A 15,944-nucleotide genomic window follows, 5' to 3' on the forward strand; every position below is an offset into this window, starting at 1 on the left:
TGAGGGGGGACACTATGGGATGAGGGGGGACACTATGGGATGAGGGGGGAACACTATGGGATGAGGGGGGAACACTATGGGATGAGGGGGGGAACACTATGGGAGGGGGGAGTACTATGGGAGGGGGGAGAATACTATGGGGGGAAGAATAATATGGAAGGGGGGAACACTATGGGATGAGGGGGAGAATACTATGGGAGGGGGGAGAATACTATGGAAAGGGGGGCACTATCTGAGGGGGTGGAGAATACTATGGGGGGATACTATGGAATGAGGGAGGGAACACTATGGGATGAGGGGGGACACTATGGGATGAGGGGGGACACTATGGGATGAGGGGGGAACACTATGGGATGAGGGGGGGACACTATGGGATGAGGGGGGGAACACTATGGGAGGGGGGAGAATACTATGGAAAGGGGGGGCACTATGGGAGGGGGTGGAGAATACTATGGGGGGATACTATGGAATGAGGGAGGGAACACTATGGGATGAGGGGGGGACACTATGGGATGAGGGGGGGAACACTATGGGATGAGGGGGGGATACTATGGGAGGGGGGAGAATACTATGGGGGGGAGAATACTATGGGAGGGGGGAGAATACTATGGAAAGGGGGGGGGACACTATGGGATGAGGGGGTTTGAATACTATGGGAGGGGTGGAAATTTCCTGGAATTTCCTTCTGAAAATAAGGTGCGTGTTATACGCCGGGGCGTGTTATACGCCGATAAATACGGTATATACGTATAATTACAATAATAAATAAATAAAATAATAAAATAAATAAATAAAATATTGAAACAAAATTTAAAATAAATTATATATTCATATGTAATTTCATTCTAACTGTATTTTGTTATTAATATATATATATATATATATATATATATATATATATATATTGGTAACAAAATACACTTAGAATTACATTCTATATATCTATATATAAAATACAAATAACCGCAAATATATATATATATATAGAGAGATAAATACATATAATTACATAAAAGATTACATTAGTATACACGTAGAATTTAAATACTTATAAATGCATATATATTAAAATTCTACGTGTATATTTAAGTAATCTTTTAACATAATTAGGTGATTTTATTAATTAAAATTTGATTGACATGCCTGACAACACAGGGAGAAAGTGCAGAGAATTTAATTCGCAAGCACTATATTTGACCCTGTAACTCTCCAAGACACCATAAAACCTGTACATAGGGGGTACTGTTTTACTCGGGAGACTTCGCTGAACTCAAATGTTAGTGTTTCAAACTGGTAAATTGGATTACAACGATGATATTTTAAGTAAAAGTGATGCTTTTTGCATTTTTTACAAACAAACAGCACTTTTATGTACTATATTATTGTTGTAATATGTTTTACTGTTTTAAAACACTAAAATTTGTGTTTAGTGAAGTCTCCCGAGAATAACAGTACCCCCCCATGTACAGGTTTTATGGTGTTTTGGAAAGTTAGAGAGTCACATATAAGGCTTGCATTTCATTTTTTTGACATTGAAATTTGCCAGATTAGTTATGTTGCCTTTGAGACTGTATGGTAGCCAAAGAATAAGAATTACCCCCATGATGGCTGTGACGAGACCAATCTCGCCACTGTGCATTGGAGGAGCCTGGTTGCCCGCCTGCTGCCTTTAGACTATGGCCCCATGTTGAAACGCTTGATTTTCCCCTGCAAAGACATGAAAGCCGGGTCATTCGGTGCTTGCCCTGTTTGAGCGGTGATACCCCAGATAGCTATGCCATGGAGCCCATTCGTATAATGAAAGACTATGGGAAAGACTTTGGCTCCATGGCAATTAAACTGTATGTGTGTGGTCTGAGTGCCATTCAGTAATAATGTGTGCTCAGACCTAAGCTATCTGGGGATATGTTGCATGTCTGTATTTTATGTAATAAATGTAACCTTGTGTATTTTATTGTATTTTACTGTCTTTTTACTGCTATGTGCTTAATGGAGTTTTGCCTCTGTCCTTGGAGATAATTGGATTACTTCCCAATTATCTCCAGGATAGAAGACTCTGTGGAACTGGTTTTGGGCATAAAAGCCATGCTTCATTTGGTCACAAAGGACTACAATCTATCTTTTGAACCAGTGGACTAATCTGTATGATTTTGACGTATGTTTGTATTTGGAGTATGCAGATTCTGAAAATGTACGAATGTGAATGTGATGCATACTTTTAAAGTTAAGAATAATGTGGAAAAACTGTATTTCTCTGTCTGTGATAATTACATTACCCATTGTGTAAGGTAATTGTATCACAGGCAGAGGGGAGGATTTTGTGTGGGAGTGTCTGAGTCTAGTGTACGTGTTTATTGGTTGTTTTCCAAAACCCTGTGGGTGGTACTAATGTGTATATAAGAACAGTAAACCCACAGCTCTGTCTGTTCACTGCTTGACCCTCAACACGGAGCTTTGTCTCGCTCTTGGGGGGATTTACTTATGCTGTTAGAGACTGATTGCAGGAGTGTAAGCCGCTTGGGTGCTTTTCCTGTTCAGCTGCTAGCAGCTATTTGTGAGGTTCCAGTTCGGGAGTTTGGAGTGCTACTTGGTATTCTGTTCGGGAGTTTGGGGTTCTGCAGTAACTGTGCCTGTGTCTCTGGAAGTGGAAGATCTACTAAACGGCTTTTAACCCCTTTTATGCCCGGGGTGCCGTTACAATGGCATACCATTTGCAAAAGTAGACAACCCAAGTGTAACGGACCGTTTCCCTTACAAGAGGATAAAACCCAGTTTAGGCGATAATCCCCTTTCTAGATGCACAGACAGCTACTGCAAACACCATTCTCCCGACTGGAACCACACGAACACTGGAACAGCTGAACAAGAAAAGCAGACATCGGCTTACACTCTTGGCAGTCAGCATACAATCCCATTCCCCCAAAGACCGAGACGACACATCGCTTTGAGGGTTAAGCAAGAACTCTAGACTGGGACACCCAGTCTGGCTTTTATTTCCAACTCACACATACAGGCCACACCCAGGGGGAGGCATAAAAGAACCAATGACATAGATGTTACCTCCCACACATCCCCTCCCCTTAGTGTGACACATAATCCCATTATGCATACAGAGTAAAATATACTTTTACACAACTTTCATAACTTTAAAACCATACATCACATTCACATAAAAATACATATCCACAATCAATCCATTCAGGGGAACAACATATTAAAAAATGGCATGAATCCGACCAGGGGTTTAAAAGTTACTAAAAGTATCTTTTGGGCCCTGGCTTGCAGCATGGCACAATCTGGCTCAAACAGAAGTAAAACATCCCCCACAATGCATCCCGGCTTCCTCCCTTCTGCCCTGGAGATAATTGGAGAAGTAATCCAATTATCTAGGACTAGAGTCAGACTCCATTAACCACATGGTTGCAAAAAGACAGTAAAAGACATAAAATTACATACTGATACATTTAACACATAAAACACACATTTCTACATATCCCCAGTTTAACTGAACACATAAATACCTACATAATATTTAAGACAGTATTACTGTGATATGTTACAAAGTCTTAAAGGGACATTAGTCCCAAAAGTCCCAATATGTCCATCGCTGATTTTAAAGGGCCAGTAGCAGCAATATAAATTATTACATGCCCAAATATAGTGTTTATAGAGCAATATGTCCATGGGCCGTAGTCGCAGGGCAGGAGGCTAGCAGCCAGGCCTCTCCAGTTCACAGTGGCGAAGCTGGTTTCGCCACAATGTCCATCGCTGATTTTAAAGGGCCAGTAGCAGCAATATAAATTATTACATGCCCAAATATAGTGTTTATAGAGCAATATGTCCATGGGCCGTAGTCGCAGGGCAGGAGGCTAGCAGCCAGGCCTCTCCAGTTCACAGTGGCGAAGCTGGTTTCGCCACACCAAGGTATTGCAAATAGGATATGTCCAGTCATTTTTAGTAGCCACTTAGTCACAAACACTGGCCAAATATAAGTTTTTTGCTTTTTTTCACTCAAAAACAAATATGAATGCTAACTTTGGCCAGTGTTTGTACAAAAACAGTATTATGACATTTACAGCTAAAATGTGAGGCGGAACTACAATTTTTTTTTTTAAAAATGTAAAAAAAAATTTTTTAATTTTATTCATAATAAATTATGTTTCATATATAAATATTTGATATGAAATGAAAGCCCTGTTTCTCCTGAACAAAATTATATATAATAAGTGTGGGTGCATTTAATATGAAAGAGGTGAATTACGGTTGAGCAGACATTTAGCGCAAATTCCAGTTTTTGTTTACGTTTTGTTTTGATCAGAACGTGTACTATTGACTCCGTCCTGAAGGGGTTAAGCTATAGGCTTCCATCTGTACCCCAAATGCCATGCATCATCACCGGTGGGAGAAGGTTTAAACCAAACCCCAGACAAGGTGGAATACATAGAAGAGGCATACCCAGGTAGTCACCTTATGGTAGTACTATTTACTGGGTCTTCAGGGATAAAGGCATAGACTTGGCTGGGCCTCATGTATGCAGTGCAGCCGTCATCCCCTCAGGGAGAGAGATAGGTCAGACTCCTGGTTGCTGAAGGAGGTACCCAGGCTTACAGATGTGCTGTTTTCTGGGTCTTCAGGGATAAGAGGCTGAACCCTGGCTGAGCTATATGTAGGCAGCAGATCACATTCATCCCCTGAGGTGTTACAAAGGCTGGTGACTCAGAGATATGCTGTTGCTGGGTCATCAGGGATAAGTTAATGCAAAATATAAGGCCTTATGTCATGGTGTAAAATTTTAGATTTCTGTGGGGAAAAAAACAAGTCTTATGGCCTGTCTGGTGTGTGCAGATTTGTTTTTAACAATGCATTAACTATCCAATAATATAAAAAGTGAGAAGAAGCACCAATACAGGGAAAAATGGAGGAGCAAGGAAAAATGATGCCACAACAGCATCCACCAGCATCCACCAGCATTTTCAAGACATTTTACAGTGTGGCAGGTTGATCAGCAAATTTTTTTTTATAATCGTGAAAAATAACAGAATAGTGGGCAACGCTTATATATTATAACATGCTAGGACACTTAAGCATATCTAGGTGCGCTTTGGGTTCATATAACAAGTTTCATCACTATGTGTGCAAGGCAGGACAGATTGTGCCACTTGCTGGATCCTTTGGTACAATGTTAGCTTTTAACACAAATATACAGGTTGTTGCGCAAAAATACATGTCTTTACAGGCTTAAATAGTACGAGTCTAGGTTGGTAATGTCACAAATAATGCAGGAGTTGAACAGCAATAACCAGGTTACGCAGGTATGTTTAACCCCTTAAGGACCAAACTTCTGGAATAAAAGGGGATCATGACATGTCACACATGTCATGTGTCCTTAAGGGGTTAAACCAGTGGGTGCCCTGAGTGTAAGACCTGAGGTGTCTAGGTTTGGTGTATATCCCAAGTGGCATTCAAGAGAAGGTCTGATTATAGGTTAGGATATACATACTTCAACTCGCTAGCTTAATATGTTACACTGGGAACTAAGTAGGCACAATGGGTTAAATGCTTGAATAAGAAAAAAAAAAAAAATTAAAACAGTGCTAGGAGACATGTCAGGCCACCAAGAGATTAGATTGCTTAGTTAAGGTAGTCCGTGTTAACTGTTGTTGGAGCAGACAGGCTATCAATACCCATGAGTACTGAAATGTGATGCAGTGACTAAGAGTGATGAGAGTCATTACGTTACTGGAGATGGTCTTGCCCTGTGTTAGCAGGAGTTTCTTAGTCAGGCTGTCGCTCAGTTTCACAGGTGGGCCACAGCAGGGAGATTAGCAAGTGAGTCCCAAGATTTTCAGACCGTGGATCAGTATTCTTCCCAGCTGCTCTCCATCTCGGATTCTTGGGTGGTCCCCGCTGTCAGGGTAGGGTCTGCGTTGTTGTGCTACTGCGGGCATTTCCACGAGGGTGCAACAGGATTTAATTTGCCGCCTCCATAAACCCTGCTTCGCTGTAGGAAGCTGGTGGATTGATAGAGGGCCCTTTTCCCATGTGCTCTGTTAATTTTCTCACTTCTGGGTAAGCGTCAGGCCCGCGCACATTGCTGGCTTGCAGCGGCCATCTTGCGTGTTATCACCCGGCGGATTGTCCTCGTCAGGGTGGTTGTTTAGGCTCGGGTTGGTGCGCCGGTTTATGCTCCTGCAGACCGGGATGTCCCCCTTGGTCCAGAGGGGGGGAAGCACACCGCCGGCTGGAGACCCAGGAGAGCGGCCGTCTCTTCCCGGCTCAAGGCCCACCAGGCTCCGTGCCCCTGTCGGGTTACTGCCGGCTCCGAACCGGTTCTTGGGCGGTATCTCCGCTCACCGCAGCGGGCGGGGGTCTGTGTTTTCTTCTGTGTAGTTTGCCCGGCTCAGTGAGCCTGCAATTTGCGCCATTTTCGGGTCTCGGAGCGGGAGCTCAGATGGAGCACGTCTGATCCCGTCGGCTGCTAGGCCCCGCCCCTTTTGTAAATATTTTAATATATCTTTTCATGTGACAACACTGAAGAAATGACACTCTGCTACAATGTAAAGTAGTAAGTGTACAGCCTGTATAACAGTGTAAATTTGCTGTCCTCTCAAAATCGACACTTATGCCAGTACCTATGTTAACCTATGATGTATGAATTTGTTAACCTTATCAAATTCTCTGCATTGTCTTAATCACTATTTTTGCTCAAATGCAAAAAGATAAGTCCTGCACTCACTCCCATCTCTACTGGGCGGCAGCAATGGCTACAGAACACATCAGCCCCAATATATAGTAAAAACCAAAGAAAAACAAGTTACCTAAGGAGAGAGCGCAGGTTACTTGTTTTTCTTTGGTTTTTACTATATATTGGGGGCGTGGTTTAGTTCACGCATGCGCACAGAGCACTGGGGAATGCTAGCGGCACCACTCCCATCACCATGGGTAAGTCAATTTTTTCTAATTTCCTCTCTTATATAAATGCACTTTTTTACTGTTGTATTAATTCCTGATCCTGATGAAAGTCTGTGGGGACTGAAACATCGATCGTATTTTAATGGATGAAAAAATAAACACACTGCTCAAAATAAAGGGAACACAAAAATAACACATCCTAGATCTGAATGAATTAAATATTCTTCTGAAATACTTTGTTCTTTACATTGTTGAATGTGCTGACAACAAAATCACACAAAAATAAAAAACGAAAATCAAAGTTTTCAACCCATGGAGATCTGGATGTAGAGTCACACTCAAAATTAAAGGGGAAAAACACACTACAGGCTGATCCAACTTTGATGTAATGTCCTTAAAAAATGTCAAAATGAGGCTCAGTAGTGTGTGGCCTCCATGTGCCTGTATGACCTCCCTACAACGCCTGTGCATACTCCTGACGAGGTGGCGCATGGTCTCCTGAGGGATCCCCCCCATACCTGGACTAAAGCATCTGCCAACTCCTGGACAGTCTGTTGTGCAATGTGACGTTGGTGGATGGAGCGAGACATGATGTCCCAGATGTGCTCAATTGGATTCAGGTCTGGGGAACGGGCGGGCCAGTCCATAGCATCAATGCCTTCGTCTTGCAGGAACTGCTGACACACTCCAGCCACATGAGGTGCCAACCGCACCAGCATATGGTCTGAGGATCTCATCTCGGTAACTAATGGCAGTCAGGCTACCTCTGGCGAGCACATGGAGGGCTGTGCGGCCCCCAACGAAATGCCACCCCACACCATTACTGACCCACTGCCAAACTGGTCATGCTTGAGGATGTTGCAGGCAGCAGAACATTCTCCATGGTGTCTCCAGACTCTGTCACGTCTGTCACATGTGCTCAGTGTGAACCTGCTTTCATCTGTGAAGAGCACAGGGCGCCAGTGGCGAATTTGCCAATCTTGGTGTTCTCTGGCAAATGCCAAACGTCCTGCACGGTGTTGGGCTGCAAGCACAACCCCCACCTGTGGACGTCGGGCCCTCATACCACCCTCATGGAATCTGTTTCTGACCGTTTGAGCAGACACATGCACATTTGTGGCCTGCTGGAGGTTATTTTGCAAGGCTCTGGCAGTGCTCCTCCTGTTCCTCCTTGCACAAAGGCGGAGGTAGCGGTCCTGCTGCTGGGTTGTTGCCCTCCTACGGCCTCCTCCATGTATCCTGATGTATTGGCCTGTCTCCTGGTAGCGCATGCTCTGGACACTATGCTGACAGACACAGCAAACCTTCTTGCCACAGCTCGCATTGATGTGCCATCCTGGATGAGCTGCACTACCTGAGCCACTAGAGTGTAAGCACCGCCAGCATTCAAAAGTGACCAAAACATCAGCCAGGAAGCATAGGAACTGAGAAGTGGTCTGTGGTCACCACCTGCAGAACCACTCTTTTATTGGGGGTGTCTTGCTAATTGCCTATAATTTACACCTGTTGTCTATCCCATTTGCACAACAGCATGTGAAATTTATTGTCACTTCCTAAGTGGACAGTTTGATTTCACAGAAGTGTGATTGACTTGGAGTTACATTGTGCTGTTTAAGTGTTCCCTTTATTTTTTTGAGCAGTGTATATATATATATATATATATATATATATATATATATATATATATATATATATATATATAAATAAATAAATAAACAATTGCCGGCAGTCCTGGATTTCCAACATCAAATGGTTTTATTGTCTTGGTCGACATTTCAGTCCCTAACCTGGGACTTTCATCAGGACAATCAGTCCCTAACCTGATGAAAGTCCCAGGTTAGGGACTGAAACGCCGACCAAGACAATAAAACAATTTGTTGTTGGAAATCCAGGAGTGCCAGCAATCGTTTATTTTTATATTACAGTGTGGCTGGGCACCTGTTATCATTGGCTGGAGGTAGGAGTGCAAAAGCTAAAATATTTTATATATATATGTATGTACCGTATATACTCGAGTATAAGCCGAGTTTTTCAGCACATTTTTTGTGCTGAAAAACCCCAACTCGGCTTATACTCGAGTCAATTGTCTGTATTATGGCAATTTGCATTGCCATAATACAGACAGGGGCTGTGGGGGCTGCAGAGAGATGTTACTTACCTTTCCTGCAGCTCCTGTCAGCTCTCTCCTCCTCCGCCGGTCCGTTCAGCTCTTCTGTCAGCTCACAGTGTAAACTCTCGCGAGATTTACACTGGGAGCTGACCGAGGTGCTGAACGGACCGGCGGAGGAGGAGAGAGCTGACAGGAGCTGCAGGAAAGGTAAGTAACATCTCTCTGCAGCCCCCACAGCCCCCTCCTACACAGTGCCCATCCACTGGACCACCAGGGAAGGAGAGCCCCCCTCCCTGGCCAGCTAGCAAGCAGGGAGGGGGGACGAAAAAAATTATATATATTAATAATAATAAAAAAAATATAAAAAAAAATAATAAAATAAAAATAATAATAAAATAAAAAATAATAATAAAATAAAAAAATAATAATAATACAAAAATGTAATGAAACAAAAAAAATATTAAAATAATAATTAAAAAATAAAAATGCCCACCCCCCACCAAGGCTCTGCATCACACACTGCATTCATACACACACACTGCATTCATACACACACACTGCATTCATACACACACACACTGCACTCATACACACAGCATTCATACACGCACACTGCATTCATACACGCACACTGCACTCATACACACACACACTGCATTCATGCACACACACACTGCATTCATGCACACACACACTGCATTCATGCACACACACTGCATTCATGCACACACACTGCATTCATACACACACACTGCACTCATACACACAGCATTCATACACACACTGCATTCATGCATGCACACTGCACTCATACACACTGCATTCATACACACACACTGCATTCATACACACACACACACTGCACTCATACACACACACAGCATTCATACACACACACCACTCATACACAGCATTCTCATACACACACACTGCACTCATACACACAGCATTCTCATACACACACACTGCATTCTCATACACACACACTGCATTCATTATATACACACACTGTAAATAAATATTCAATTAATATAATTTTTTTAGGATCTAATTTTATTTAGAAATTTACCAGCAGCTGCTGCATTTCCCACCCTAGTCTTATACTCGAGTCAATAAGTTTTCCCAGTTTTTTGGGGTAAAATTAGGGGCCTCGGCTTATATTCGGGTCGGCTTATACTCGAGTATATACGGTATATATATATATATATATATATATATATATATATATATATATATATATATATATATTTATATCTAATTTACACTACTAATCCAATTTACACTACTATATATATATATATATATATATATATATATATATATATATATATATATATATATAGTGTAAATTGGTTATGGTGGGGAAAAAATTGTGATTGAAAACCTGTGGGAAAACAGGTCTCCCCCTTCTGTCAGTCAGTATCTGAGTTAGTCGAGTAGCCCAACCACAAAAAGCAATGGCTGGACCTGGTCGTCGTCGGTCTCAGTCCTATATCCAGTGGTACAGCTGCGTAGTAAGGGAGTTGATAGTTCCTGGATTAAGGACCAGGGGAGGGCAGAGGCTAACTTTGCTCTGCCCAGTTGCCAGTGCTTCTGCTGGGGTGGCCTGCAGGTAGTCAGGCCCTGTGCAAAGAGAAAGGGGAGGGCAGAGGCCAGCAGAGCTCTGCCTTGATGCCAGCTCTTCTGCTGGAAAGGGGGTCAGTGGGTATGGTAGTCCCATCCACTAACCCCAGAGCCCGGCTGTAAATTGACTGGGGAGGGCAGGCATTGCTTACCTCCTCCTCCTGGTATCACTGCAAGGTTAGTTGGGGATCTGGACAGGCTGTCCAGCATCCCTGTAGGTCTGGTGCAGAGACTACGGTCCCATCTGCACCATCGGGGATAGAAGTGCCTCTCCCCTGTAGCTGGGGAGAGGGACCGGTTGTCTCCTCTCCCTGAAGGGTAAGCTGCTGCTGGGGAGCGAGACCGGTTGTCTCCCCTCCCTGAAACTCACCCTGCCGCTGGGGGGTGAGACCGGATGTCTCCACTCCTTGTAGGGTGCACTGCCGCTGGGGACAGTGGCCGGATGCCTCTTATCCCTGCAATTTACACTGCCGCTGGGGAGAGACCAGTTGTCTCCTCTCCCTGGAACTTACACTGCCGCTGGGGAGAGAGACCAGTTGTCTCCACTCCCTGAAACTAGCCTTGCCGCTGGGTAGAAAGACCGGTTGTCTCCTCTCCCTGTCGGATGCACTGTCGCTGGGGAGAGAGACCGGTTGTCTCTTCTCCCTGTAATTCCAGCTGCAGCTTGGGATCTGGGCCAACTGCCCAGCATCCCTGTAGGGCCGGTAGGGAGATCTCGGTCGTATCTCCACCTGCCTGTTGGGGGTCCAAGGTGCTGATCCTTGCACTAGGACGCCATCCCACCGCTGCCACCAAATGTTACGGTTTCCTCCAGGCTAGCTGAAAGTTGGACCATAGAAAGGATGCTTCTAGTGCTCACCAAAGGACCATCAGCACCGTAGACACCATAAGTATTGCAGACCCCACAAACCGCAGCTGCTGGGTTGGGATCTCGCCGTCTGCTATCCACCCTGGACCTGTGACAAGGCTCCAGGTTCCAGTGGGGGAACCTCTCTTCCTTCTGTAGAGCGAAGCAGGATGAGGAACTAGAGCTCTTACAAGAGCTCAGTAGCTAAGGGAGTATGAAGAACATAGCAATCCCTGTAGTAATTATAGCTGTCCCCTCCAAACACGAGTCAAGGCTGCGAGTTGAGGGTCAAGTAGAACTGGTTTAATGAGCACACAGAACTTTCTTTTATACAGGTTTTCCCACAAGGTTACCACCCACGTGGACCTTGTGGTACACAGGACACAGGGTTACAACAGCCAATCAAAACAGAACAGAACAGTCAGAAACTCCCAGGTAAGGCACACAAACCCTCCCTTGTACCTGTGATATAATCACTGAACACAATGGGCTACTACAGTTTTATACAATATTCATGACTTCCAAACTATACATGCAATTTCCATAAAATATATATTCTGAATAAGCATAATCAGTGCACAAACATATTTAAAAATCATTCAAATTGGCCCAGTGGTTCAAAAGATAGTTGGAAGTCCTATTTGAATGACCGCATGCATGGCTTTTCTGCCCAAAAGAGTTCCATAGATTTAGGCTGTACGGTTGGTCTATTTCACATAGAAAAAAGACTAAGTTCCATTCGAATGCACGAACGGGCATTCAAATAGTCGAACGCACTTCGATTTCCGTCGAAGTGGCAAAGAGGGTAAGGTTCAGCAGTGTTCGTGCCGTTGTGTATCCGATTTCAGTTCCATGAGCTAGACGGCAAAACACCGCTGACCGCGTTCAACTAAACAAGATGGCCGCCACCAAGTGTTTGACTATACGAACAGCGGTCACCCAGCGTTCGACAAATAAATTGCAGTTAACCACCAGCCTGGGAGGTAAATTGGCTGCACACTCCACTTGTGTGTGGTCCGCCTGTTCGGTAGTTGGTTTGATAAGCCCCATTTACAAAACCATAAGGGAAAAAAGACACGAACAGCATTTTTACAGTCTGGGGACACAGTTTAAAAGGGATATTGTTCCAAGTCTCAATATGCCAAAATAATGTTCTTAAAGGGCCATACACCCCAGGGCCATAGTCATAAGGCAGGAGGCTGACAATCAGGCTCCTCCAAAAGCCAGGCGAAAAAGGCAGTTTGTCACATAAAAAGCCAGTGACAAAAGACAGTTTGTCACATAGCTTCCCTTTTGGGGGGAGACTAACTAGGTACCTGGCCTTCTGGTCCGAAAATACATAAAAACCAAGATAACCTCCCAGGCAGGCCCATTGTCTCTTGGATAGGTTCCATACTGTCCAACTTATCCGAATACATTGACATTTTATTACAGCCATCAGTCAAAGTAATGAAATCCTTTCTAAAAGACTCTATGACCCTCCTGCGTTTTTTAAATGATTTTACCTGGGATTTTGATTTAATTTTAGTTACCTGCGATGTACAATCATTATACACAATTATCCCCCACCAGAAAGGTTGTGAAGTAGTTTTTTTTTAATTTTAAAAGAAGCTAAATCTATCCCTGACAACCAAATCGATTTTATTATACAAAGCATCAAGCTAATTTTAAACTATAATTATTTTTGTTTTTTAGATTAATTGTACATTTAAAAACAGGGGAAATGCGATGGGGACCAGATTAGCAACAACACACATGGCATAATCTTAACCTCAGAACACAGCATAAACAACATACAATTTTTAGATTTAGAAATTTTTATTAAAGAAGGTAACATCCACACAAAAAAAAAATTAAACAAGTTTGCACAAATACGGTAATTAAACAATCAAGTTGCCATTTTAAACCTTGGTTGGATGGCGTCCCCAAAAGCCAATTCCTTCGCCTCCGAAGAAATGGTTCAAACACCAAGGATTTTATAGAACAGGCCCAATCACTGAAAGAATAATGTATTGATAAAAAATTACCCGCAGACTAACCTCAATAAAACTCTAGAAATAGTCACCAAAAAAGATCGAAATTAACATTTAGAATATAAACCAAAAAAGACGAAAGACTCTCCTTTTATGCCTGTTATTTTTAATTTCAATAATAGAAGCACAATTATTAAAAAAAAATCATCAACAAGCACTGGCACATTTTAAAACAAATACAAAGAGAAAAGTCATGTGCTTACTCCCATCACTCCTGGGCAGCAGCAACAACAACAGTACCCATCAGCTCCAATACATATAGTAACAACCAAAGGAAAAAAGTTACCTGCCCTCTCTCCTTAATCCCTATGTATATTCAAACAAATGGAGGTCTATGTTAGGTGTCAATGCTGCCACCCATCCCATGTGTTCCCTATTAAAGGTTAATAAATATATATACGGGTGTATATAAAAGATACCCCTCTTTGTTTCATTAGAGATATCTTTGCCAGAAGCTCAAAGAAGCAAGGTGAAGGGTCAGAGTAGGACCCGTTGGCGGGCATTACCTCCAGTGGCCATTGGAGTGACCTCTATTTGTTTAAATACTCATAGGGATTAAGGAGAGAGCGCAGGTAACTTTTTTTCTTTGGTTGTTACTACATTTTAAAACAAGACGACATTTTAAAAGAATTCATCCCCGAAAAGCCAAGCATAGTTTTTAGAGGTGCTCCCAATTTCAAAACTATCCTCACCAAAAATGACACCAAAGACCACACAAACAAAAATTCCACCTTTTTATCTAATTCTAAAGGCTTTTTTAAATGTAATACTGTGTATAGTGTGTAAAACCACAGACAACAACAAAGACAAAAACTACCCGTTTTACATCCCACAACACAAAAAAATCCTATCCCATAAAAGACATTGTGAGCTGCAACACTAAAAATTTTATTTATGTCCATGTGGGTATGACCTTGCGGTGTCTAAAAACTACACTAGCAGAACATTGCTGCAACATAATAAAAGGCTACCCAAACCATTCTGTGTCGAAACATTTTTTAATACATATTAAAAAATAAAAAAAATACTTAAAATGTATAGGAATACAAATGTGTAAACTCCCATGGAGAGGTGATGATATTAAAAAGATTTTGGGTCAGAAAGAAATGTACTGGGTTTTTCTTTTAAAAACACTTAACCCAGTAGGGTTAAGGGTTAAATGCTGACTTTGACCTTTACAATTTTTATAGCTTTTCATAATTTCTTATAATTTGTTAGTTTTTATCATCTCTCAAATAACAATGATGTATTTAAATCTTAAAAATTACATTTTATGTTATTATGTTTAATGAACCAACTAGCCTTTTTGAATACCATTTAATGGTGTATTTACAGCAAACTGTCACTTTTGTACTTAATCTTATGCATATTTATCAATTTATTTAACATTTAATGTTATGCTATTATGTTAAATGAACAAATACGCCTTTTTAAATACCACGTAGAAGTGTACCTAAAGCATTTTGTCACTTCTGTACTTATTCTTATACATATTTATTTTAATTTATTTCCTTTTATTTAAGGGTTATTTAATATGTATGTATCTTCCCTTTCTCCTTGTGTATATATAACTAAATTGCACAGTTAGTCTATGTCCTTCTATCACATTCCCCCTCTCTCCCCTTCTCCTATCTTATAATTTATTTGTATATACCTGGTTTAGTTTGTCCATTCAGGCAACCCAAGTACTCCCACTGAGCTTATTTCAATAATCTTGGGCATAATCAACACCCACATATACATCCCCTCTCCTTCCCCTACAGCCTAATCAGCTGTATGCACTTCCCAGCCGACGGCATCTAACCACGCCCCCGGCCGAACAACACGCCCCCTCCATCTATGACAGCACACTCCCTCTCATCAGCCCGGCAATATTAGCAGTCCACCCTACCAACTACCTTTCCCTTATATCCTCAGTGACACGGCACTCGTCGGCCCATTTTCCAAAATGGATGCCGATCACGTGACCAACGAAAACATAATATTTACCCTATTTACAACCCTTGTTTTAACCCCTTAACCCCTTAACACCGCAGCCAAATGTACAAGTTGTGAACGAAACAAAACGTAAACAAAACCTGGCATTTGCGCTATATGTCTGTCCAACCGTAATTCACCTCTTTCATATTAAATGCACCCCCCCTTATTATATATCATTTTATTCAGGGGAAACAGGGCTTTCATTTAATATCAAATATTTAGCTATGAAACATAATTTAATATGAAAAAAATGGGAGAAAATAAGATTTTTTTGATTTTTTTAGTTCTACATGACATTTTAACTGTCAATGTCATAATACTGTTTGCTTTTACTGCAATAAAATACACATATTTGTATTCAGCAAAGTCTTACGTGTAAAACAGTACCCCCTATGTACAGGTTTTATGGTGTTTTGGGAAGTTACAGGGTCAAATATAG

The sequence above is a fragment of the Pelobates fuscus genome, chromosome 2 (genome assembly GCF_036172605.1).
Source record: "Pelobates fuscus isolate aPelFus1 chromosome 2, aPelFus1.pri, whole genome shotgun sequence".
NCBI classification, from domain to species: Eukaryota; Metazoa; Chordata; class Amphibia; order Anura; family Pelobatidae; genus Pelobates; species Pelobates fuscus.